This window comes from Hylobates moloch, unplaced genomic scaffold, assembly GCF_009828535.3.
Source record: "Hylobates moloch isolate HMO894 unplaced genomic scaffold, HMol_V3 SCAFFOLD_23, whole genome shotgun sequence".
Taxonomy (NCBI): Eukaryota; Metazoa; Chordata; class Mammalia; order Primates; family Hylobatidae; genus Hylobates; species Hylobates moloch.
The window spans coordinates 12,497,815-12,525,552 of record NW_026652298.1 but is presented as its reverse complement, the minus strand read 5'-3'; positions in this window follow the sequence as shown (position 1 = coordinate 12,525,552).

Below are 27,738 nucleotides of genomic sequence, written 5' to 3'. Positions count from 1 at the left end.
CATCATCCAAGCAGTATACACTGCACCCTACTTGTAGTCTTTTATCCCTCGGCCCCCTCCCACCCTTCCCCCCCAGTCCCCAAAGTCCATTGTATCATTCTTATGCCTTTGCCTACTCATAGCTTAGCTCCCACTTCTGAGTGAGAACATACAATGTTTGGTTTTCCATTCCTTAGTTACTTCACTTAGAATGATAGTCTCCAATTTCATCCACATCACTGTGAATGCCATTAATTCATTCCATTTTATGGTTGAGTAGCATTCCATTATATATATATATGCCATAGTTTCTTCATCTACTCATTGATTGATGGGCATTTGGGTTGGTTCCACACTTTTGCAATTGCAAATTGTGTTGCTATACACATGCATGTGCAAGTACCTTTTTTATATAATGACTTCTTTTCCGTGGGTAGATACCCAGTAGTGGGATTTCTGGATCAAATTGTAGTTCTACTTTTAGTTCTTTAAGGAATCTCCACACTGTTTTCCACAGTGGTTGTACTAGTTCAGATTACCACCAGCAGAGTAGAAGTGTTCCCTGATCACTGCATCCATGCCAATATCTACTGTTTATGATTTTTTATTATGGGCATTCTTGCAGGAGTAAGATGGTATTACATTGTGGTTTTGATTTGCATTTCCCTGATCATTAGTGATGTTGAGCATTTTTCCATATGTTTGTCGGACATTTGTATATCTTCTTTTGAGAATTGTCCATTCATGTCCTTAGCCTACTTTTTGATGGGGTTATTTGATTTTTCTTGCTGATTTATTTGAGTTTGTAGTAAATTCTGGATATTAGTCCTTTGTCAGATGTATAGATTGTAAAGATTTTCTCCCATTCCTTGGGTTGTCTGTTTACTCTGCTGACTATTCCTTTTGCTGTGCAAAAGCTCTTTAGTTTAATTAACAGCTATTCATCTTTGTTTTTATTGCATTTGATTTGGGGTTCTTGGTCATGAAATCCTTGCCTAAGCCAATGTCTAGAAGGGTTTTTCCAATGTTATCATCTAGAATTTTTACAGTTTCAGGTCTTTGATTTAAGCCCTTAATCCATCTTGAGTTGATTTTTGTATAAGGTGAGAAATGAGATTCCAGTTTTATTATCCTACATGTAGCTAGACAATTATCCCAGCAACATTTGTTGAAAAGGGTGTCCTTTCCCCACTTAAATTTTTCTTTGCTTTGTCAAAGATCAGTTAGCTGTAAGTATTTGGGTTTATTTCTGGATTCTCTATTGTGTTCCATTGGTCTATGTGCCTATTTTTATTCTTTTTTCATTATCTTGGTTGGATTAGATTAATTCAAAGACCTTGTCCTCAAGCTCTGAGTTTCTTTCTTCTACTTTTTCAATTCTATTGCTGAGATTTTCCAGATCATTTTGCATGTCTATAAGTGTGTCCAATGTTTCCTGAAGATTCTTTTTCTTTATGCCATCTATTTCCTTAAATAGTTCTCCCTTCACTTCTTGTATCATTTTTTGGATTTCCTTGCAATGGGCTTCACCTTTCTCTGTTGCCTCCCTGATTAGCTTAATAACTAACTCCCTGAATTCTTTTTCAGATAGATCATGGAATTCTTCTTGTTTTGGATCCATTGCTGGTGAGCTAGTGTGATTTTGGGGGGGTATTAAAGAGCCTTGTTTTGTCATATTACCAGAGTTGGTCTTCTGGTTCCTTCTCATTTGGGTAGGCTCTGTCAGAGGGAAGGTCTGGGGCCGAAGGCTGTTGTTCACACTCTTTTGTCCCACAGGGTATTCTCTTGATGTAATACTCTCCCCCTTTTTCTGTGGATGTGGGTTCCTGAGAACCAAGCTGTATTCATTGTTATCGATTTTCTGGGTCTGGCCACCCAGCAAGTCTACCAGACACCAGGCTGGTACTGGGGGTTGTCCACACAGAGTCCTGTGATGTGAACTGTCTGTGGGTCTCTCAGCCATGGATACCAGCACCTGTTCTGGTGGAGGTGGCAGGGGGGTGAAATGGTCTTTGTGAGAGTTCTTAGCTTTGGTGGTTTAATGCTCTATTTTTGTGCTCATTGGCCTTCTGCTGGGAGGTGGCACTTTCCAGAGAGCATCAGCTGTGGTAGTATGGAGAGAAAGCAGTGGTGGGCAGAGCCCTAGAACTCCCAAGGGTATATGCCCTTTGTGTTCAGTTACTGAGGTGGGTAGGGAAGGACCATCTGGTGGGGGCAGGGCTTGGCGGTTCTGAGCTCAGACTCTCCTTGGGTGGGTCTTGCTGCAGCTGCTATAGGAAATGAGGGTGAGGTTCCCAGGTCAATGGAGTTATGTACCTAGGAGGATTATGGCTGCCTCTGCTGAGTCATGGGTGGAGTCTGCATGCAGGATTTGCACCCTCCCCCCAGTTCTGGCCAGGAGGCTTCTTGACCGGTTCAGATTGTTACAAAGTTCAGCTGGTAGTTTCCTTCTCTCTGTGGCATTTTTCCCGTGCCTGTGGCCACCCTGATGAAGAGTCCCTGTGGTGCCAGGCAGGAATGGCCTGCTTGGGGACCCAGCGAGCTCCCAGGGCCTTTCCCACTGCTTCCTCTACCCCTGTATTTCGTTCAGCTCTCTAAATTGGCTCAGCTCCAGGTAAGATCAGAATCTTCTCCAGCAAACTAGATCTTCAGTTTCCCCAGCGAGTGTGTGTTCTGAGGTGGAGGATTTCCCTCTTCTGCTTCCGCAGTTTGGGCACTCATGGTATTTGGGGTTTCTCCCAGGTCCTGCAGGAGAAATTTGCTTTATTTAGAGGGTCTGTGGGTCCTCTCAGGTTTCCTGACTTATTCCTGCAGTCATTCTGGAGCTAAAATTCATGATGTGAGCCTCCACATGCTGCTCTGTCCATCCAAGTCAGAACTGTAATCTAGTCCTGCCTCTCATTTGCCATAACACCTCAATAGAGAAGTCTTAAAACATTCCACATTGCTACCATCTTTGTTCAGGCTGCCATAACAAAATACCATGGGCTGGTTGGCTTCCACAACAGAAATATACTTTCTTACAGCTCTGGAGCCTAGATATCCATGATCAAGGCGCCAATCAATTCGGTTTCTGGTGAGGGCTGTGTTCCTGGATTCCGTATAAATAATTGCTATTATTATTATTAAGTGTGATGAGGCCAAAGGCTTCTAAAAGCACATGTAACTTACTGGCAACACTACTGGCCACAAAGATGTGGACCTGTGATTGAATGCACATAATGCCCTGCTCTTCTTTTCAGTAACTAGATTGAAGCACAGTTATTGAGGTAAAGGGAGTTTTAAAAAGCATAAGTAGGAGTTGGAAAAGAAAAACAGGTGATAGTGATCGGATCTCCTCCAATTTCTGCCCCTACTTTCAAATCAGATCAAACTCTGATCCCTTGAGCTTTAATATCAGAATATCAGAATATGTTGTTAAAAATTCAAAAATTTTAAAGTAATTTTCCAAAGATTTTTTGGCCTTCATCTTATTTTGTGTACAATATTAACTTCAAAAGCACAGCTTTGAAGCACAGCTTGTTTTTCTAAGCACTTTTTCTATTTTCATGTAAAATTCTTACTTTTCATCCTTGATGAGCATCAATAAGATGCTTTAACTTGTCATTATAAGTCCCAGCAAAATGCCATATACTTTGCTTCTGCATGCTTTGACTGGCATTTAGGAGTATTGTTGGTGGCAGCTGGGCAAATGCTTTGTTTGCTGGAGTGGGCGAAGATCTTTGATATTTAGCATCATGCCTCAAATTGTGATTTTTATGAAAGCATTTAGAGGGAGAATTTATGAGCTGGGGTGAGCCCATGAGATGGAAAGACAAAACATGCTAGATGTATGAAAACTGGAATCAATAGTAAATGCTGATGCAGGTGGAGGGAGGCAGCAATTTGGAAATCAAAGCTTTGTTTACTTTAAATATGCATTCCAACTTCATATTTATGTGTCATTCTGTTTAGGAGACCTAGATACATCAACTAACCTGAAATAATTAGCTTATGCAACACTGCAGAGGAAAGGGAAGACAAAATTATTATTATCATCATCATCCTTAGAGATGGTGTCTGTGTTGTGTAACAAGTACTTTGAAACAAGTTTCAGATCTTGAGAAAGCTAACATATTTTATAGTCAATCACTTAGAAACTCCTTACATAAAGATGTATCATACAAAATCAGAAGAGTAGAGTTCACCATAAGAGAGGGTGAAGAGACACAGAAATGGGAAGAAGCAAATGGGAAAGGCAAGTTAATAAACACATCAGAAATTGAACAGAACAACACTGTTTTCCTTTGGAGTTGAGTATTACCAGATCAGAATGCGTTTCTCCTCATTCCTCTTGAAAGCTTACCATTCCTATTCCGATTGTTGAAAACAGATTTTAAAAAGTGAGAACGCTATAAATGTTACCATGGTCTTAAAAATTCTGGGGAAAAAGAATACAAAATTTAAATCCTGTATTTAGTGGATTCTAGGTATGTCTGTGGCTCCAGAAAGGTGTAATAGATATAAGTTAAGAGCATTAGAATAACCAAAAGTCCTAGAATTATTCTAAATTTGCTGGATTCTAGGCATGTGTATGGCTCCAGAAAGGTATAATAGATAGAAAATAAGAACATTAGAATGACTGAAAGTTCTGGTATTATTTAGAAGGATAGTAACAATGTTAATTAATCTGAGACTAAGTATGAGACATGTATGTTAAAATTGCCAGGATAACTAATAAAAGAATACTGTTAAAAGAAAAACTGCAGCTGAATTTAATTTAAAAGTTTGATTGAGCAAAGAACAATTGGTGAATAGGGCAGCCTCCTGAGCAAGAGTAGGCTCAGAGACTCCAATGCAGCCCCATGGTAGAAGAAGATTTATGGACAGAAATAGGAAAGCAATGTAACAGAAAACAGAAGTGAGGTAGAGAAACAGGTGGATTGGTTACAACTTGGCTTTTGCCTTATTTGAACACAGTTTGAACAGTTGGCCACATTTGATTGGCCAAAACTCAGTGATTGGCACAAGAGTGGGCTACAGTCTGTTTACAAGTCCATTCAGGTTTACCAAGAAATTTTTAGGCTGAATTTAAAATATGTAAGGAGGTAGCTTTAGGCTAAACTTGATTTAACAATACACATGAAGTGCATAATTTGAAAGGGTAAAGAGAGAATATACAGAGTGAGAAAAAAGAAAAAACCACAACCCAAAATGTGAAAGGAAAATATCTTGGGCCCCTTCAAGCTGGGAATTGCTCAGGGCAAATCTGCCTCCCATTCTATTCAAAGTCATCCCTCTCCTCACAGAGATAGATGCATATTCTGATTGCCTCCTTCAGAAAGACTTATCAGAAATTCAAAAGAATGCAACCATCTGTGTCTCTGCCTTTCTGGGTGGAACTAATGTACTTCTTACATATATTGATTGATGTCTCATGTCTCCTTAAAATGTATAAAACCAAACTGTGCCCCAACCACCTTGGGCACGTGTCATCAGGACTTCCTGAGGCTGTGTCATGGGCGCATCCTCAACCTTGACAAAATAAACTTTCTAAATTAACTGAGACCTGTCTCAAATTTTCTGGGTTCACAAAACGAATATAGAAAGGAAGAAAAAAACATTAAAACACACAACAAATAGAAAACTCATAACAATATACAAAGCAAATATTAACCAAAAAAAGATGTCATCGTACCTATGGCATAAAAGTAGAATTTAAAGCAAAGCACAATATCAGAGATGAAAAATGGCTGCTACATAATAAAATGTTCAGTTTACTCATGTATACTTAATTAAATAGTTACTAAACACACACAAAATAACTCATTTCCATGTGAATTAAAGAGATTTCAATGTGAAATGTAAAATATCTAAAATTTTTCAAATATAGAGAATATCTTTATAACCTTGTAGTATAGAAGTGTTATTTGCAACAATATTTATAGTTTCTTACATTAAAGTTACCATAAAAAGAGTTAAAACACGAGCCACACCCAAGCCACATAGATCTTTATAATTTATGTAACCAAGAAAGGATTAGAATCCCAAACATATAAACAACTCCCATAAGTCAAGAAAACAAAAACTCAATAAGGGCAAAAGTTCCAAACAAGTATTTCACAAAATAGAAAACATAATATATTACATATTAATATGAAACATTTTAAAATTATCAAACTCAGTAATTGGGGAAATGCAAATTAAAATCATGAGATATCATTTCACACCACATTAACAAAGGAATGAAACAAAGCAACAAAACAGCAAAAGTAGAGATTTGTTGAAGCAAGAAAAGACTCCACAGGGTGGGAGCAGGCTGAGCGAGCAGCTCAAGGGCCCAGTTACAAAGTCTTCTCAGGTTTAAGTACCCTCTTTGAGATATTTGTTACCTCCTATGTGGATGAGAATTTCCATCTTCCTTTGCTGTCACTGCTCTCTAGCTGAGACTGACTTGTCCGGTGACCTTGGTAAAACAAGGTTGGTCCTCCAATAGAGCATACGTGTAAGGACACCAGCAAAGCTCTCAGGGCCACTCCATCACATGATTCCCTTGAGTGGGAATCCTGGTGATATGGTTTGGCTGTGTCCCCACCCAAATCCCATCTTGAGTTTATATGTGTTCTGGGAGTAACCCAGTGTGAGGTAATTGAATCATGGGGACAAGTATTCCCCATGCTGTTCTCGTGATACTGAATAAGTCTCATGAAATCTGATGATTTTATAAAGAAAAATTCCCCTGCACAAGTTCTCTTTTTGCCTGCCGCCATCCATGTAAGACATGACTTGCTCCTCCTTGCCTTCTGCCTTGATTGTGAGGCCTCCCAGCCATGTGGAAATGTAAGCCCCTTAAATCTCTTTCTTTTGTAAATTGCCCAGTCTTGGGTATGTCTTTATCAGCAGCATGAGAACAGACTAATACAGCAAATTGGTACCAAGAGTGGGGTGCTACTGTAGATACCCAAAAACATGGAAGCAACTTTGGAACTGGGTAACAGGCAGGGGTTGGAACAGTTTAGAGGGTGGCTCAGAAGAAGACAGGAAAATATGGGAAAGTTTGGAACTTCCTAGAGACTTGTTGAATGGCTTTGACAAAAACGCTGATAATAACATGGACAATAAAGTCCAGGCTGAGGTGGTTTCAGACGTAAATGAGGAATTTGTTGAGAACTGGAGCAAAGGTAACACTTGTTATGTTTTAGCAAAGAGACTGGTAGCATTTTGCCCCTGTCCTAGAGACTGGTGGAACTTTGAACTTGAGAGAGATGATTTAGGGTAACTGGTGGAAGAAATTTCTAAGCAGCAAAGCATGCAAGAGGTGACTTGGTTGTTGTTAAAGTCATTCAGTTTTAAAAGGAAAACACAGCATAAAAGCTCAGGAAATTTGCAGCCTGTCAATGCAATAGAAAAGAAAATCCATTTTCTGAGAATAAATTCAAGCCAGCTTCAGAAATTTGCATAAGTAATGAGGAGCCAAATGTTAATCCCCAAGACAATGAAGAAAATGTCCCCAGGGCATGTTAGAGGTCTGCAAAGCAGCCCCTCCCATCACAGGCCTGGAGGCCTAGGAGGAAAAAATGTTTCCATGGGCTGGGCTCAGGGTCCATCTGCTGTGTGCAGGTTAGGGACTTGGTACTGTGCATTCAGGCTGCTCCAATTATGATTAAAAGGGGCCAAGGTACAGCTTGGGATGTTGCTTCAGAGGGAGGAAGCCCCAAGCCTTAGCAGCTTCCACATTCTGCACAGAGCCTGCAGGTGCACAGAAGTCAAGAATTGAGGTTTGTGAACCTCTGCATACATTTCAGAACATGTATGACAATGCTGGATGCCTAGGCAAAAGTTTGCTGCAGGGGCGAGGCCCTCATTGAGAACCTCTGTTAAAGCAGTGCAGAAAGGAAATGTGGGGTTTGACCTCCCAAACAGAGTTACTACTGGGGCACCACCTAGGGAAGCTGTGAAAAGAGGGCCACTATCCTCCAGACCCCAGAATAATAGACCCACCAAGACCTTGCACTGTGCACATGGAAAATCCGCAGACACTCAACATCAGCCCATGAAAGCAGCCAGAAGGGAGGCTGTACCCTGCAAAGCCACAGGGGCAGAGCTGCCCAAGACCATGGGAACCCACATCTTCCATCAGCATGACCCGGATGTGAGACACGGAGTCAAAGGAGATCATTTTGGAGCTTTAAGACTTGACTGCCCTGCTGGATTTCAGACTGTAGCCCCTTTGTTTTGTCCAATTTCTCCCATTTGGAATGGTTGTATTTACCCAATGCCCATACCTCCATTGTATCTAGGAAGTAAGTAGTTTGATTTTGTTTCTACAGGCTCATAGGGGGAACAAATTTGCCTTATCTCAGATAAGACATTGAACTATGGACTTTTGAGTTAATGCTGAAACGAGTTAAGACTTTGGAGGACTGTCAGGAAGACATGATTGGTTTTGAATTGTGAGAACAGTAGATTTGGGAGGGGCTAGGGGCAGAATGATATGGTTTGGCTGTGTGCCCACCCAAATAATACCTTGAATTATAACTCCCACAATTCCCACATGTTGTGGGATGAACCCTGGGGGAGATGACTGAATTATGGGGGCAGATCTTCCCTGTGCTGTTCTCTTGACAGTGAATGAGTCTCACAAGATATAATGGTTTTAAAAACGGGAGTTTCCCTGCACAAGCTCCTCTCTTGTCTGCTGCCATTTGAGACGTGACTTGTTCCTCCTTGTCTTCTGCCATGATTGTGAGGCTTTCCCAGCCACTACAATGGAACTGTAAGTCCATTAAATCTCTTTCTTTTTTAAATTGCCCAGTCTTGGATATGTCTTTACCAGCAGCATGAAAATGGACTAATACAATCCCCAATGTTAGAGGTGGGGCCTAATGGAAGATGTTTGGGTCATGAGGGCAGATCCCTTGTGAATAGATAGATACCAACCATTAAGAGTGGGTGGGTTCTCATTCTATTCGATCCTACAAAAGCTGGCCATTAAAAAGAGCCTGGCACATTCCCCCTACCCTTTTCTTCCTCTCCTGCCATGTGACTTCTGCACACACTGGCTTCATGATAGAAGACGAATACCTTCTATCATGAGTAGAAGCAGCTTAAAGCCCTCACCAGAATCCAATAGATATGAGTACCATACTTCTTGTATTTACCCAATGCCTTTACCCATTTTATCTAGGAAGTAACTAACTTGCTTTTGATTTTACAGGCTCATAGGTAGAAGGGACTTGCCTTGTCTTGGATGAGACTTTGGACTATGGACTTTCAAGTTAATGCTGAAAGGAGTTAAGAGTTTGGGGGACTGTTGGCAAGGCATGATTGGTTGTGAAATGTGAGGACATGAGATTTGGGAGGGGCCAGGGGCAGAATGATATGGTTTGGCTGTGTGCCTACCCAAATTTCATCTTGATTTCCCACGTGTTGTGGGAGGGACCCAATGGGAGGTAATTGAATCATGGGGGCAGGTCTTTCCCATGCTGTTCTCATGACAGTAAATAAGTCTCAGGAAATTTGATGGTTTTATAAAGAGGAGCTCCCCTGAGCAAGTTCTCTCTCTTTTTGCCTCCCACCATCCATGTAAGATGAGACTTGCCTCTCCTTGCCTTCCACCATGATTGTGAGGCCTCCCCAACCATGTGGAGCTGTAAGTCCATGAAGCCTCTTTCTTTTGTAAATTGCCCAGTCTCGGGTATGTCTTTATCAGCAGTATGAGAACAGACTAATACACGTGGCAACCTCTTCCTATTATGTGACACACTGTATTCCTCTTCTACTCATATCCCAGGTGCCTCTGTTGAGAAAATACAGAAAGGGGATCCCAAGTTCTGCTTTCTTCTTGGCTTCCACTTGACTTGGGAACCTCCACATCATTGCTACACCACCAGATGTGCAAACCTCTCCATTGTTGCCCTCCCTCTTAACTATATGATCTTTCTCCAATTCTCAACTTCTCTGTTCAAGAGACTTAAAGAGCAGATGAGCAAGTCCACTGCCAAGCATATACCCAACAGGAAAACAAGGTGCCAACCTGCTCTTTCATGACATCTGATATGGTTTGACACTGGGTCCCCACCCAAATCTTATCTCGGATTGTAATTCTCACATGTCAAGGGAGGGATCTGGTGGAGGGTGACTGGATGATGGGGGTGGTATTGCCCATACTGTTCTCATGATCATGAGTGAGTTTTCACAAGAGCTGATGGTTTTAAAATAGGGCACTTCCTCTCTCTCTCTCTCCCTCTCTCGCTCCTGCTGCCATGTAAGACGTGCCTTGCTTCCCCTTCACCTTCCACCATGATTATAAGTTTCCTGAGGCCTCTCTAGCTATGCAAAACTGTGAGTCAATTAAACCTTTTTTCATTATAAATTACCCAGTCTCACGTAGTATATTTATAGCAGTGTGAAAAATGGACCAATACAGATTGTGGTACCAGGAGCAGTTCCAGAGGAACAGAATTTTAAGGATGGATTTCTTTAGTTGGTTTTGTGGTTTCTGGAATTAGCTGCTTAACCTAATTAGACTCAAAAATGCTAAGGACTCTACTTCTAAGAGTATGGAGAACACTGATAGTCCTTGGCATAAATTGTTTAGAGAGTTATGCAACATAAATAAATTTAATACTCCTCATTCACCGTTCTTGAGAACCAAGGAGTTTAGTGACTCTATACATAATGCCTTAGACCATATGTGGAGAGCCAAGAAGTATAATGAAGTTGGTTAGTTGCTCCTAAGTTCGCTCACTGGACAAAGTGATGAAAGAAAAAGATGAGCTCAGGGATTCTAACTCCCAGCTCCAGAAGCACATACTTAGGCTCAAATCTTCTAAGATTGCCCTGAGTGACAGCCTTATCTCCTGTAGACAAAGGGCTGAAATTGCTAAAAATCAGACACAAACTCTTATCATGCAAGTGGCTGACCTGCAACAAAAGGTGTATGCTCAGCCTCACCAGGTGTCTACTGTTAAAGTGTGGGCATTGATTGGAAAAGAATGGGGCCCTGCAACTTGGAGTGTGGATGTGTGGGAGGGCCCTGATTAAGCTGGCTTGCTGACTCTTTCTCCCATTCTGGATGCTTCCTGTCCTTGAACATCAGCCTCCAGTTTCTTCAGCCTTTGGACTCTTGAACTTACACCTGTGGTTTGGCAGGGGCTCCCAGGCCTTTGGCCACAGACTGAACACTGCACTGTCGGCTCTCCTACTTTTGAGGCTTTGGGGCTTTGACTGAGGCACTACTAGCTTCCCTGCTCCTCAGCTTGCAGATGGTCTATCATGGAACTTCACCTTGTGATCATGTGAGTCAATTTTCCTTCATAAACTCCCTTTCATATATGAATATATTCTATTAGTTCTGTCCCTCTGGAGAACCCTGACTAATACAGCATCTCAAATCTTTATAAAAGATTCTCCTGGAGCTGCTTTTATTTCACAAACACCTTCCCCATGAAGGTACAGGGAAGAGGGAAAAGTCTCTCCCTCCTACTAAGCCAGCCTCAACACTTACTGAATCCTTTCCAGTCCTCTGCTCACTTGGACATAGAGTGGTAACAGGACTGGTCCTTCCACATTTTATACTACCCTCACAGCTGTCTGTCCTCCTTCTCCATTAGGCTGAGGAAATCATGGCATCAGCACTTCATTCTCTGTGGGAGATAATCTCTGAAAAATAAACCTTTCCATCTGCCTCCTGTTCTTTGGACATAAATGTCAAAGCCATATTATAAGATCTGTTCCTGATACTTGACAGAAGATTTCCACTGTAACAGCTCCTGAGATTAAAGACACATTTTCACTAAGACTCCATCACCTATTTCCTGCCAATTTCCTTTGGTGGGTGCTTTTAGGGAATAATTAGGTTGGTTATGTAGGTAAGTTGCAACCCGGCTACCAATTAGAAAGCCCTGGGGAGTTTTTACAAAGTACTGAGGCCCTGGCCCTACCCCACAACAATTGAATCAGTATCTCCGCAGGTGGAGTCCTAAGCACAGGAATTCTTTAATGCTTCCTTGGTGTCGTTTATTACATGTAAATCATACATCAATAAAGTTGATCTCTTTTAAATTCCCTGAGTAATTCTAACAGTTCTTCAATAACTTTTGTATTTGTCATCATTGACCATATTTGCATATGTGGTAGGCTATACCCACCCCGCAAAAAATTACATGTTCCTGTTGTTTATGCTAGAATAATCTTAGGAGAAAAATCAGTATCATCATAAAGAATGTTTTAGTGTGCCAGAGCCGAAATGAGCATGCCCTCATGCTATGTATGCATGATGCCTCATGGCTTTAGGAGACTGGTTAGTTTACAGTCTCTGTTCATGGGAACAGGGCACTCCATAATCACCAGAATTATTTTGCAGTGTGTGGCACCATTTATATATAAAGAGATAATTGCAATTCCCAAAGTATTTTCATATCTATCAAAAGACTTTATTTTTGTCTTATGTCAGCTGTTGAAAACAGGCAGAGACAAGAGTCCTTGATGAAACTAAGATTTTAGTTTTGCTGACTTGCCTGGCTGGCAGGCTAGGTCACTTATGTAGGAACTGTTTCTAAGACACCTAACCACCTGTCAAAACTGCAAAATTCAGACCTGATCTGGGCATGTATTAGTCTGTTTTCATATTGCTGATAAAGACAAACCTAAGACTGGGAAATTTACACAAGAGAGGTTTAATGGACTTACAGTTCCAAGTGGCTGGGGTGCCTCACAATCATGGCAGAAAGCCAGGAGGAGCCTTCTTACATGGATGGCAGCAGGCAAAGAGAGAGCTTATGCAGGGAAACTCCACCACATAAAGCCATCAGATCTCATGAGACTTATTCACTATCATGACAACAGCACAGAAAAGACCAACCCTCATGATTCAAATACCTCCCACTGGGTCCCTCCTACAACATGTGAGAATTCAAGATGAGATTTGGGTGGGGACACAGCCAAACCATATCAGGACATCACCTCAAATGAGAAAAGAGCAAAAGTAAGTCCATAGCCAATAGCATATCAATTTGATATTAACAGGTAAGATTTAGCAGCACAAACAGCTAATCCTGGTCTTAATCCTCCACTCATAATATTCTTTCATCTAGATCTTCAACCTATCAGTCCCCTGTAGCTAAACTTCCATAGTGAAATACACTCAATATTAGATATGGCTTCTTTTGTAATAATACAAAATGAAGCCACTTCTCAAAGATTTGCTAGAAAACCTAGTAGAAAATAAAATTATATCCAAACAATTTATTCTAGAGAATGTTCAGGCCAGATAAAAAGGTAAAATACATTTATCAAAGTAACTCACAAATATGGCCACTGATTTTTAACAAAAGCACAAAAGTAATGAGTGTTTTCAACAAATGATACTGAAACAATTGAACATCTATATGCAAAAATAATGAACCACAACATAAACCTCACACCTTATAAAAAATTAACTCAAAATTGATTATGGATCTAAATGTAAAACATAAAATTATAAAACTTTCAGAAGAAACCAGTAATGACCTGTGGTTAGGCAGAGTTCTTAGAAATGACTCCAGAAGAAGCAGGATCCACAAAAGAAAAGAATTGTCAATTTCATTAAAAATTTAAAACTTTTGCTTTGAAAATGATACTGTTAAGAGAATTAAAAGACAAGCAAAATACTTGAAATAAATATTTACAAATGAATGACATATCTGGTAAAGAACTCTAATTTAGAATATATAAAGAATTCTCAAAACTCTACTGAAGAACACAACCCAGTTAATAAATGGCAAAAGATTTGAACAGACAGCTCATCAAAGAGGACATACAGATGCCAAGTGCACCCATGAGAAGTTGTCCAACATTATGTAGTAAAATTCCTAGAAATATCTTCCCTCTCCCAAATTTTAACATTACTATAAAATGATATAAATTGTTTAATATTTTATTTACTTAAATAAAAGCAGATATAAATCTTCAGAAATATCCACTTCTACACCACTACAAGCTATTCTCCACGAGGCAATAAGAGCAATCCTTTTAAAATGCAAATTTAATCACATCACGTCTCTGCTCAAAACATCCAGGGCCTTCCCAACAATCTTAAAATAAAATCCACAATCTACAAGGCCTGAGTAATGCTGCCTGTGCTTAGCTCTCTGCTCTCAATCCTGCTCTTTCCCTGGCTCCCTCTACTCCAACCACACTGACCTTACTATTCCTCAAAGCAGACTCCTACCACAGACCTCAAGGCCACCACTTTCTGTTCCCTTTGTCTAGAACTCCTTTCCTCCAGATATCACAGGTCTTGCTGGCTCATTTCCATCAAGCCTCTGTTCAAATGTCACTTCTTTAGAGAGTCCTTCTGTGACCACCCTAAGATAGCAGTCCCCTTATACTGCTTTTTTAAAAAATCATAGTACTTATTATACTTATGTCAAATGGCTGATTCCCTCCTCCTCCTCCTTCTTCTCCTCTCCCTCTCTCTTTTCCTCTCTGTCTCTCCTTCCCTCCCTCTCTCCCTCCCTCCCTCTATCCCTTTCTCCTCCCTTTCCATTCTATGAAGAGGTGCGCTTGTTGTTTTTTTTCACTGATGAATCCCCAATACCTAGAATAGTGCCTGGTACAAAACAGGCATTCAGATGATCGTTGAAGCAACTTACAGAAGGTATTCACTTTTCTCGTGTCATTCAGAAAATTACAGGTAACTTTCATCATCTCCTTTGTTCTTGTCAGCCTTTTATTTGATCCTGCCTTGTGAATCAGGTGATCAATATCTATCCAGCGCTTCTCCTAACACCACTGAATTATGAAAAAAAACTCAACTTCCGTCCCCCTAGAAAAATAAGAGAAGAGGCTTAAACATGTATTTAAAACTTGCTGGAAGTTATTCACTTTCATGTTATTAAATTTAATAAATGTTCTTCCAGATGCCCATTGTTCATTGTCAATGAGGCTTAAATCATTCTCCCAAACTTCCTTTTTGCAATGCTGTTAATTTTATGAAGAGATATCATTTTGGAGTAATATATAGGAGTCACTTCAATATCTGTTTTTGGGGGATAGAAAACGCTTATTCATTTATTTTAGGCAAATTTCACAGAATTCAAGAGAGCTCATTTTAGAAAATCATTGCAGTTTCATCCCATCATATCTTCAGAATTAAATTACTTATGTTTCATTTTATTCTGAAAATAGCTTGTCATAAGGCAATTCTTTGGGACTTAGTACCTACATCTTGCCTCAAAAAAGAACGAATATAAAGCCATATTTGTTAAATGTGAATCTCTTCAATCGGTGGTTTATTGGTTTTTTCTTCCAGAATTACAGATGAATGTTAAACTTTGAAATGTCATCTCTTCTTTGCCAAATATTCAATCCTTTTTCCCAGGAAATTGCTAGTTCTGAGATCACTGATTGTATCTTTGCAATTGCACCATAATCCAAATATGAAATTTTAGTGATTGTTAACTTGGCCAGAATGCAATAGAAAAAGTCTCAAAGCCAGGCATTTTATAAAGAAGAGATGTTTTATATCTTAATTAAAAATAAAGTCTGTTCGTCTTCCATGCTTCAAACATAATACTTCAAAAAATACTTTTTAAATCTAATTTTAAAAGACTTTTAAACACATTTTTAAAAATAGTTTGAAAAGGGATTATGTATTTATTATAAAGAAAAACCTGAAATAGTTTATTCATGTTATAACATCTCTCAACAATGGGCAAATTTTAGAACTGTCTTTCTTTAGACCACTGTTTCAAATAAATTTCTTCTCTTATTTTATCCACAGTATTGTATCACTATTTGTGGTTATAATTACACTCATACCCTAAAAAATGTTACTGTGAGTGACAATTTAGTTCCTTAAGTTAAAACTATACGAGCAGTTTAAAAGAGAACACAGGAGAAAGCTGCAAAACATTGACCTGGAATGATCTTTTGGATATGACAACAAAAGCACAGACAACAAAGGCAAAAATAGACAAATGGAACTACATCAGATTTTAAAACTTTTGTGCATCGAAGGACACAATCAGAGGGAAAAGATAACCTATAGATTAGGAGAACATATTTGCAAATCACATGTGATAATGGATTAACAGCCAGAATATATGAAGAATTCTTATAACTCAAAAACAAAAAATCTAATATCCCGACTAAAAAATAGGCAAAGGACATTTCTCCAAAAATGATATAAAAATGGCTGACAACATATGAAAAGATGCTTAACTTCACTAATCATCAGAGAATTTAAATTAGAACTGTAATGAGATATCACCCTACACCCATTAGGACAGCTACTTTAAAAAAAAAAAAAACAGAAAATGGTAAGTGTTGGTGGGATTGTAACATGGTACAACCACTGTGGAAAACACTATGTACATTCTTCAAAAAGTTAAAAATAGAATTAGCATATGGTCCAGCAATCTGAGTTTTACTACATATTCCAAATAATTTAAAAAAAAAAATTGCAGGATCTTCAAGAGATATTTGCACTCCCATGTTCATAGCAGCACTATTCACAATAGTCAAAGGTAGACAAAACCCAAATATCAATCAACAAATGAATGGATACATAAAATATAGTATATGCTACATGAAATGCAATATTATTCTGCTTTATAAAGGAAGAAAATACCAACACATGATGCAACATCAATGAAGCTTGAGGACATTATATTAAGTGAAATAAGTCAGTCACAAAAAAAGACAGAAACTACATGATTCCACTTACGTGAGGCACTTAAGGTAGGAAAATTCATAGAAACAGAAAGTAGAAAGGTAGTTACCAGGAGCTAGGAGGGGGTGAGCTAAGGGAGTTGTTGCTTAATTGGTACAGTTTTTCAGATCTGAAAGACGAAAAGTTCTGAGATCTTTTTACAAAAATGTACATAAACTTAACACTAATGAACTTAAAAATGATTAAGGTAAGTTTTACATTGTGTATTTTTTTACCAAGTTTTGTTTGTTTGTTTGTTTGTTTGAGATGAAGTCTCACTCTTGTCCCCCAGGCTGGAGTGCAGTGGTGCAATCTCAGCTCGCTGCAACCTCCGCCTCCCGGGTTCAAGTGATTCTGCTGCCTCAGCCTCCTGAGTAGCTGGGATTACAGGTGCCTGCCACCACGCCTGGCTAATCTTTGTATTTTTAGTAGAGACAGGGTTTCAACATGTTGGCGAGGCTGGTTTCGAACTCCTGACCTCAGGTGATCCGCCTGCCTCGGCCTCCCAAAGTGCTGGGATTACAGGCATGAGCGACAACTCCCGGCCAATTTTTTAAAACTATATGAGCAGTTTAGTTGCCCATTTTGTCCTAACAATTGGTATGTTCCTTCATGAGAGTGAGCTCTAGACACAGGTCCAAGAAAGTTCTCAGAGAAGGAGGCCATTGCTGACCTGTCAACACTTGGCCCAGAACTAAACTATATTATGCCAAGAAAGTAGAAAAAGTCACTGGCCATCTAGGCATATTATTTTTTAAAGGTCAGAAATGTTCTGAACAACTCAAAATGTCTCCCTCATGGTGCTTGAAATTCCTTCTTCTGAGTGGGGGCCAATATTCAACATTCTTCAAGAAAAGAATTTTCAACCCAGATTTCATATCCAGCCAAACCAAGCTTCATAAGTGAAGGAGAAATAAAATCCTTTACAGACAAGCAAATGCTGGGAGATTTTGTCACCACCAGGCCTGCCCTACAAGAGCTCCTGAAAGAAGCACTACTCATGAAAAGGAACAACCAGTACCAGCCACTGCAAAAACATGCCAAATTGTAAAGACCACCAATTCTAGGAAGAAACTGCATCAACTAGTGAGCAAAATAACCAGCTAACATCATAATGACAGGATCAAATTCACACATAACAATATTACCCTTAAATGTAAATGGGCTAAATCCTCCAATTAAAAGACACAGACTGGAAAATGGGATAAAGAGTCAAGACCCATCAGTGTGCTGTATTCAGGAGACCCATCTCACATCAGAGACACACATAGCCTCAAAATAAAGGGATGGAGGAAGATCTACCAAGCAAATGGAAAACAAAAAAAGGCAGAGGTTGCAATCCTAGTCTCTGATAAAACAGAATTTAAACCAACAAAGATCAAAAGAAACAAAGAAGGCCATTACATAATGGTAAAGGGATCAATTCAACAAGAACAGCTAACTATCCTAAATATATATGCACCCAATACAGGACCATACAGATTCATAAAGCAAGTCCTTAGACACCTAGAAAGAGACTTACACTCCCACACAACAATAATGGGAGACTTTAACACCCCACTGTCAACATTAGACAGATCAACCAGACAGAAAGTTAAAAAAGATATCCAGGAAGTGAACTCAGCTCTGCACCAAGCAGATCTACTAGACATCTACAGAACTCTCCACCCCAAATCAGCAGAATATACATTCTTCTCAGCACCATGTCACACTTATTCCAAAATTGACCTCACAGTTGGAAAAAAGCACTCCTCAGCAAATGTAACAGGACAGAAATTACAACAAACTGTCTCTCAGACTACAGTGCAATCAAACTAGAACTCAAGATTAAGAAACTCACTCAAAACTGCTCGACTACATGGAAACTGAACAACCTGCTCCTGAATGACTACTGGGTACATAACAAAATGAAGGCAGAAATAAATATGTTCTTTGAAACCAATGAGAACAAAGAAACAACATACCAGAATCTCTGGGACACATTCAAAGCAGTGTGTAGAGGGAAATTTATAGCACTAAATGCCCACAAGAGAAAGGAGGAAAGATCTAAAATTGACACCCTAACATCACAATTAAAAGAACTAGAGAAGCAAGAGCAAACACATTCAAAAGCTAGCAGAAGGCAAGAAATAACTAAGATCAGAGCAGAACTGAAGGAAATAGAGACACAAAAAACCCTCCAAAAATATCAATGAATCCAGGAGCTGGTTTTTTGAAAAGATCCACAAAATTGATAGACTGCTATCAAGACGAATGAAGAAGAAAAGAGAGAAGAATCAAACAGATGCAATAAAAAATGACAAAGGGGATATCACCACCAATCCCACAGAAATACAAACTACCATCAGAGAATACTATAAACACCCCTATGCAAACAAACTAGAAAATCTAGAAGAAATGGATAAATTCCTTGACACATACACCCTTCCAAGACTAAACCAGGAAGAAGCTGAATCCCTTAATAGACCAATAATAACAAGTACCGAAATTGAGGCAATAATTAATAGCTTACCAACCAAAAAAAGTCCAGGACCAGATGGATTCACAGCTGAATTCTACCAGAGGTACAAGGAGGAGCTGGTACCATTCCTTCTGAAACTATTCCAATCAATAGAAAAACAGGGAACCCTCCCTAACTCATTTTATGAGGTCAGCATCATCCTGATACCAAAGCCCGACAGAGAAACAACAAAAAAAGAGAATTTTAGACCAATATCCCAGATGAACATTGATGCGAAAATCCTCAATAAAATACTGGCAAACCGAATCCAGCAGCACATCAAAAAGCTTATCCACCATGATCAAGTGGGCTTCATCCCTGGGATGCAAGGCTGGTTCAATATATGCAAATCAATAAACATAATCCAGCATACAAACAGAACCAAAGACAAAAACCACATGATTATCTCAATAGATGTAGAGAAGGCCTTTGACAAAATTCAACAAATCTTCATGCTAAAAACTCTCAATAAATTCAGTATTGATTGGACGTATCTCAAAATAAGAAGAGCTATTTATGACAAACCCACAGCCAATATCACACTGAATGGGCAAAAACTAGAAGCATTCCCTTTGAAAACGGGCACAAGACAGGGATGCCCTCTCTCACCACTCTTATTCAACATAGTGTTGGAAGTTATGGCCAGGGCAATCAGGCAGAAGAAAGAAATAAAGGGTATTCAGTTAGGAAAAGAGGAAGCCAAATTGTCCATGTTTGCAGATGACATGATTGTATATATAGAAAACCCCATCATCTCAGCCCAAAATCTCCTTAAGCTGATAAGCAACTTCAGCAAACTCTCAGGATACAAAATCAATGTGCAAAAATCACAAGCATTCTTATACACCAATAACAGACAAACAGAGAGCCAAATCATGAGTGGACTCCCATTCACAATTGCTTCAAAGAGAATAAAATATCTAGGAATCCAACTTACAAGGGTTGTGAAGGACCTCTTCAAGGAGAACTACAAACCACTGCTCAATGAAATAAAAGAGGATACAAACAAATGGAAGAACATTCCATGCTCATGGATAGGAAGAATCAATATTGTGAAAATGGCCATACTGCCCCAGGTAATGTATAGATTCAATGCCATCCCCATCAAGCTACCAAGGACTTTCTTCACAGAATTGGAAAAAACTACTTTAAACTTCATATGGAACCAAAAAAGGGCCCACAATGCCAAGAAAATCCTAAGCCAAGAGAACAAAGCTGGAGGCATCACGCTACCTGACTTCAAACGATACTACAAGGCTACAGTAACCAAAACAGCATGGTACTGGTACCACAACAGAGATATAGATCAATGGAACAGAACAGAGCCCTCAGAAATAATACCACACATCTACAACCATCTGATCTTTGACAAACCTGACAAAAACAAGCAATGCAGAAAGGATTCCCTATTTAATAAATGGTCCTGGGAAAACTGGCTAGCCATATGTAGAAAGCTGAAACTGGATCCCTTCCTTACACCTTATACAAAAATTAATTCAAGATGGATTAAAGACTTAAATGTTAGACCTAAAACCATTAAAATCCTACAAGAAAACCTAGGCAATACCATTCAGGACATAGGCGTGGGCAAGGACTTCATGTCTAAAACACCAAAAGCAATGGCAACAAAAGCCAAAATCGACAAATGGGATCTCATTAAACTAAAGAGCTTCTGCACAGCAAAAGAAACTATCATCAGAGTGAACAGGCAACCTACAGAATGGGAGAAAATTTTTGCAACCTACTCATCTGACAAAGGGCTAATATCCAGAATCTACAATGAACTCAAACAAATTTACAAGAAAAAAACAAACAACCCCATCAAAAAGTGGGCAAAGGACATGAACAGACACTTCTCAAAAGAAGACATTTATGCAGCCAAAAAACACATGAAGAAATGCTCATCATCACTGGCCATCAGAGAAATGCAAATCAAAACCACAGTGAGATACCATCTCACACCAGTTAGAATGGCCATCATTAAAAAGTCAGGAAACAACAGGTGCTGGAGAGGATGTGGAGAAATAGGAACACTTTTACACTGTTGGTGGGACTGTAAACTAGTTCAACCATTGTGGAAGTCAGTGTGGCAATTCCTCAGGGATCTAGAACTAGAAATACCATTTGACCCAGCCATCCCATTACTGGGTATATACCCAAAGGATTATAAACCATGCTGCTATAAAGACACATGCACACATATGTTTATTGCGGCACTATTCACAATAGCAAAGACTTGGAACCAACCCAAATGTCCAACAACGATAGACTGGATTAAGAAAATGTGGCACATATACACCATGGAATACTATGCAGCCATAAAAAATGATGAGTTCGTGTCCTTTGTAGGGACATGGGTGAAACTGGAAAACATCATTCTCAGTAAACTATCGCAAGGATAAAAAACCAAACACCGCATGTTCTCACTCATAGGTGGGAATTGAAAAATGAGAACTCATGGACACAGGAAGGGGAACATCACACTCTGGGGACTGTTGTGGGGTGGGGGGAGGGGGGAGGGACAGCATTAGGAGATACACCTAATGCTAAATGACGAGTTAATTGGTGCAGGAAATCAACATGGCACATGGATACATATGTAACAAACCTGCACATTGTACACATGTACCCTAAAACCCTAAAGTATAATAAAATATATATATATAAAAAAAAAAAGAAAATGGAAATGAAAAAAAAAAAAGAATCCTGATAGATTCATATGTCATTTCAAAAGTCCATAAATGAATGAAGGGTAAAACAGAACTGAAGAGCATTTTGGTTCATTACTGTGAACCAAGACTACACTACTAATAAGTGGTCTGTTCAACGTTGTATGGAAACACACCAAAACAAAAATTTGCATTTCTCTCTAAGCTAATATTGATGTTGTCTGTAGTCTCTTATTTTGTTTAACATCAGGTGGCTTATGGGGAAAAGAGGCCCAAAAAACGGATTCCTTCATAAATAAGATGCAAGGATAACACTGATTAACACTAACTTTCAGCAAGAGAACCAACATATATTCACACTATATCAAGTGCGCATATATAGCACTTTCAAAAAACAGAAACAAAGCTTTAGCCTGTAAGATTTTATTTTTATCTGACACAATTAAAAAGAAATTATCTGAGAATGTACAGCTCACAAATCAACAACACCTCTGTAGGTTATATTTCTCAGCTCTCCCTCTGTTGATAAGGTTAGTAAACTGGCACCTCAGTCAGTTCTGAGATGACTTCCTTCACAGAGCTCTTCCTGACAAACTTCCCGCCTTCTATTCCAAGACAAAGCACAGCTTTCATCATGACATATCTCTGTTCAGACTTCTTGACTGGCTTTGCTTTTTGTGTTGTGAATCATATGAAACAAGGAACTAAAGTCATAAATAATAAGCCTCACATTATGCTAGGTGTTGGGATCAGGTTGCTGAATAAATGGGGTTTCTGCCCTTGTGTGTTAGGCTGTGAGGGGTGAGAGCCAGCACTGAGCCTGCAGGGGAAATTCTTCTGCATCTACAGTTGAGCCGATCTGTGGCAGAAAGGGACTTCCATACTGTGCCTAATATGTTCTAGAACATAGTATAGATACCTTTTAAAATATTCACTGATGAATTCAGTTGTTTTGTGATTAGAAGGAAACTTAAAATGTGCCAGACGTAGTTCTTTGGAGTCATTCCATCCATAAATATTATATGAATTGCCAAAAAATGTACTCATATGACTTTTATTTCCTTATAAATCTCAAAATTTCCAAGGAAACATTTCAGATGCCAGTTTCCCACTTCCCCTCATGATCCAGAATGCACTTTCTCTAATATAAAATGTAAATGTGGTAAAGATATGTGCCATTTTATACCTCTTTTTTTTTTTTTTTTTTTGAGACGGAGTCTCGCTCTGTCGCCCAGGCTGGAGTGCAGTGGCGCGATCTCAGCTCACTGCAAGCTCCGCTTCCCGGGTTCACGCCATTCTCCTGCCTCAGCCTCTCCGAGTAGCTGGGACTACAGGCGCCCGCCACCAAGCCTGGCTAATTTTTTGTATTTTTAGTAGAGACGGGGTTTCACTTTGGTCTCGATCTCCTGACCTCGTGATCCGCCCGCCTCGGCCTCCCAAAGTGCTGGGATTACAAGCGTGAGCCACCGCACCCGCCCCATTTTATACCTTTTTAAAAATGTTATTCAACCAGACAACCAGTTTGGCTTATATTTTCCAGAAGCAGAACAAACCAACTGACAACTAACAATTTGACCAAATTGCCCAATAAGCCAATTCGGTTATAAACCTAATAATTTTTTTTAATTTTAAATTCTGGGATACATGTGCAGAACGTGTTACATAGGTATGCATGTGCCACGATGGTTTGCTGCACCTATCAACCCGTCATCTATAAACCCAATAATTTTAAGAGGGTGCATTTTTCTCTGTGTAGCTCCAAAATAACCTTCAACATTTAAAACTAAAGACTGCATTTGGTGGAGAAATTTTTGCCCCACTTGATTGATGAGAATACTAAGGTATCAACTGATTTTCAGTATCCATCCCCTCAAAGGAAAGAGAAAACTATAACTGCTGTATATTTCCTGTTTTATCACAAAATGCTGTGAATTTATTTGCTTTGAACCTCTCCTCACCACTCCATCATCTTAGATTCATTCATCAATTCGTAGATTCGATAAGATTATTGAACAAAGCTCTATGCCAAGCTCATAGGTAGGTGTTGGGCATACTGGAATGGGAAAGGTTTCCTTGTCCCCATCACAGGGCGTGTGACAGGGAGAGTGGCTCACTTCTTCAGTGCCCCGCTGCTTAAACTTCTAGGGGAGCATACAGACAGTCAGGTTGTGGGGCTCCAACCCCATGGCAGCATCTAGGGGTGTATGTTTACAGCTCTTGAAGCCCCAGCGGGCATGTGTTATTGTGTGCTCTTTTAGTTTTACCATCTATAGCTGGCTTGTGTTAACCAGCTCAATTAGACCCTCTGCTTTATCACAACAGAGGGCTTTCTGTATCCTGAGTTCTTGCCTAGGTGTACTGGAAAAATTAGATCACATGTGGGCTTGGAGAATGAGTGCAAGGTTTTATGGAGTTTTACTGAGTGGAAGTAGCTCTCAGTAGATGGGGGAGCCAGAAGGGAGATGAAGTGGGAAGGTGGTTTTTTCCCTGGAGTCAGGCCACCCAGTGGCTGGGCTCCCCTCCGACTGCCCTGGCCAAACTCCACGTCATTCCGCTGGTCGATGGCCTGCCGTTGTGTCGGCATCTGCCGGTACTTGTCAGTGTGCTCAACTGATGTGTTCCTCTTGAAGTCCAGCCGCTTGTGTCTCTGCCCGCTAGGGTGTCGGGGTTTTTATAGGCACAAGATGGGGCCATGGTGGGCCAGGGTGGTCTTGGAAAATGCAACACTTGGGCACGAAGGCAGAAGTGTCTGTCTTCACCTATGTCCATGGGCACTGTCCTGAGGATGAAGCCCTAGCCAGGGACCCGCCTTTCTCTACCCAGCACTTCCCTGCCCTCGTCCCATATCAATGCAATGGCGAATGGTAAAAAGGATACAGCCCTGCCCTCATCATAGAGATGGTTATTAATCAAATTATCACAAAACTCTGTAAAATCGCTATAACAAGTGGTACACAGAAGAGGAGCATGGTCCCATGAGAGCATACAATAGGGAAAATTGGTTTCCTTGAGGAAAACATGTTAAGCTGACATTTAAAGAAGTAATATGAAAATAGAGGTTATCAAGGTTGCAGGGGAAAAGTGACTATTTCCATTACCTATCAGCTGAAAATAAAGCTTAGTGGCTTCAAGTAACATTTTATTATACGTATCACAATTTGGAGGGGGGGTCATATTTTGACTGAACAAGTTTCCACTCCATATAGCATCAAGGGGGGTTATTCAACAGTACTCAGCTGGCAGCTTAACTAGTCTGGAGGGTCCAAGACGGCACCACAAATACAGCTGGCTTCTGGCAGGGATGTCTGGAAAACTGGACTTAACAAGGCCCCTTCTCTCTTTTCCTGTAGTCTTGCCACATTATTTTTCCAGACAGACACTCTTCTTCAATAACAGCTCAAGGCTCTAAGAGACCAAGGTAGAAACTCCCAGTCCAAAAAGTTAGGTCCAAAGCTGGCATGATGTCACTTCTACCCTACTTAATTTGTCAAGGAAATTGTAGTTGAACTCAGATTAAACAGAACAAGAATAGACCCCATCTCCCAATGGGAGGAGTGTCAAGGAATTTGTGGACATGTTTAATCCACCATGGTGGAAGAAAGAGCATCAAGGATAAAGAAGATAGCATGTAAAAAGGCCCCGTGATAGGAGGGGTCCTACGTGCCTGTGGAACAAGGAGGTCAGTGTGGCTTCAGTGCAGAGATGAGACTGCAGACGTACACAGGAGCCAACCTTTGAGGGCACTCATAAGTCAGGGCAAGGATGTGTTCTTTGTCTTAAAAGCTGTGAGGAGTCATGGAAGGACTTTAAATAGGGAATGAAAAGATGTTTTGCAGTTCAGAGAGATAACTCTAAATGGGGAATGGGACATCTGTTTGAGGGAGACTCGGGTGAATGCATGGGAGCCACTTAGGAAAGTCAGGCAAGAAAAGATGACTATGGTGGTGACATGGTTAGCAGTGAACATGGAGAAACATAGTGGCGTCAAGAGCTTTACCAGGCGGAAAAGTTAGTTAATAAAATTTTCGTGATGTATTCAACATGGGGAGTAAAAGAGAGAGAGATGTAGCTCTCAAGAATGATTGCTAGGTTTCTTCTTTCTATTCACTGTGATAGAAAGTCTAAAAGAGGACTGTGTTTAAGGGAAATCAATAATAATTTCAAATTATCTTGTATATATGGTCTGGAAATCAAACCAGAAATCAGGGCTGGAAACAGAAATCCTGCCCTTGCTTTTAAGAAAAATAGTTCCTTTTCTTTTTCCTTTTTTTTTTTTTTTTTTTTTTTTTTTCAGAAAAAGTTCTGCTCTGTCGCCCAAGGCTGGAGTGCCATGGCACAATCTCAGCTCACTGCAACCTCCACCTCCTGGGTTCAAGTGATTCTCCTGCCTCGGCCTCCTGAGTAGCTGGGATTACAGGCACTCACCACCATACCCAGCTAAATTTTGTATTTTTAGTAGAGGCAGGGCTTCACCATGTTGGTCAGGCTGGTCTCCAACTCCTGACCTCAAGCAATCCACCTGCCTCGGCCTCCCAAAGTGCTGGGATTACAGGCGAAGAATAATCTTTCTATAGTAAACACATTCATCCCAGCTTTCTTAAGAAACTTCAGTGACTTCCATTGCTTTCTAGATCAAATATCTAAAGTTGTTACCCAGCACTAAAGTTTGTCCTTCCCTGCAATGACACCTATATGTCTCTCCTGTAATTATTCTCTACATGATTTTTCCATCGTATAAGACTTTACTTATTATGTCTCATTCAGAAGGTCCTCCCACTGATCCATCCATCCACAATAATATTAATATATCGGTTTAAGAGTCAGCTGACACCTCACCTTTTTTATGAACACTTTTCTGATTAACCCAACTCTCACGTACTACATTTGTCATCAGTTTTATTTCATTTGGTGCTGCATCAGGCACACTCTTTTGTCTTGAAGCTGTTTCATGCACATAAATCTTGTTTGTGCGTGTAGCACACAAAATTCTATACAGCAGAAACTGTTGTTTCTTCTTCTTTTTCAATCTTTGTAGCAGTGCTATAAACAGTGCTATGAACATAGCAAGCACATCAAAAATAAATTAAATTATATTTTAACTATGACTTCTCCAATTATATTAGCTTCTAAGAAATCTTTCTTGAAAATAAAGAGAGAAATAGAAGTCACTATAAAAAAAAGTAATACAATCTGTCTTGATGCTCTAAAATTAAGCAACGAAAGCAGGTTTAACACTATCATACACTATTTTAATTTTATTGTTCTTGAATTTGACTAAAAAATGATAAGGCTAGTGACATACATGAATAAAAATAAATGTATCACTGTATAACTAAATGCAGATTAAAGTCATCATGATAAACACCTAATATTATGTAGACTTCTTTGCTTCCTATGTTTTTATAATTCTTCCATGTAAGTATATGTCACCAAAAGATTGTGTTTAATAAAACCACAAAATTCTTTAAATCTTTCTAGGCTTTTCACTAATTGAATGTATTCTCTATGCTGTACTCCTGTTTTATTTTCTTTGAGCTTGAAAACATTAACTCGAAATGCTATCTGTAAACTTTAAGATATAAATTGAATGTCCTAAGTTGTTTCCCCAAGTTTTATATTTTTCAACAAAAATTCCAAATGGGACACATTTTATGGAGCCTTAGCTCCCATCAGAAGCAACTATCAGAAGAATGACCAGTTGTCCTGAATTATCCCAAGTGCCCAGTTTTATCCTCAGGGAAATTTCAGTCACCAACTTTCGCATCAGTCTATAATGGAGTAATAACTGGATTGATTCTTAAAGTAATGCCTTACATAAACTAGAAAACCAGATAAAACAGGAAACCACGTTTTAAGACATTAGGAAACCAGCAGTAAAGGGCAGTGATCCTGAATATAAGGAAAACAAATGAGAT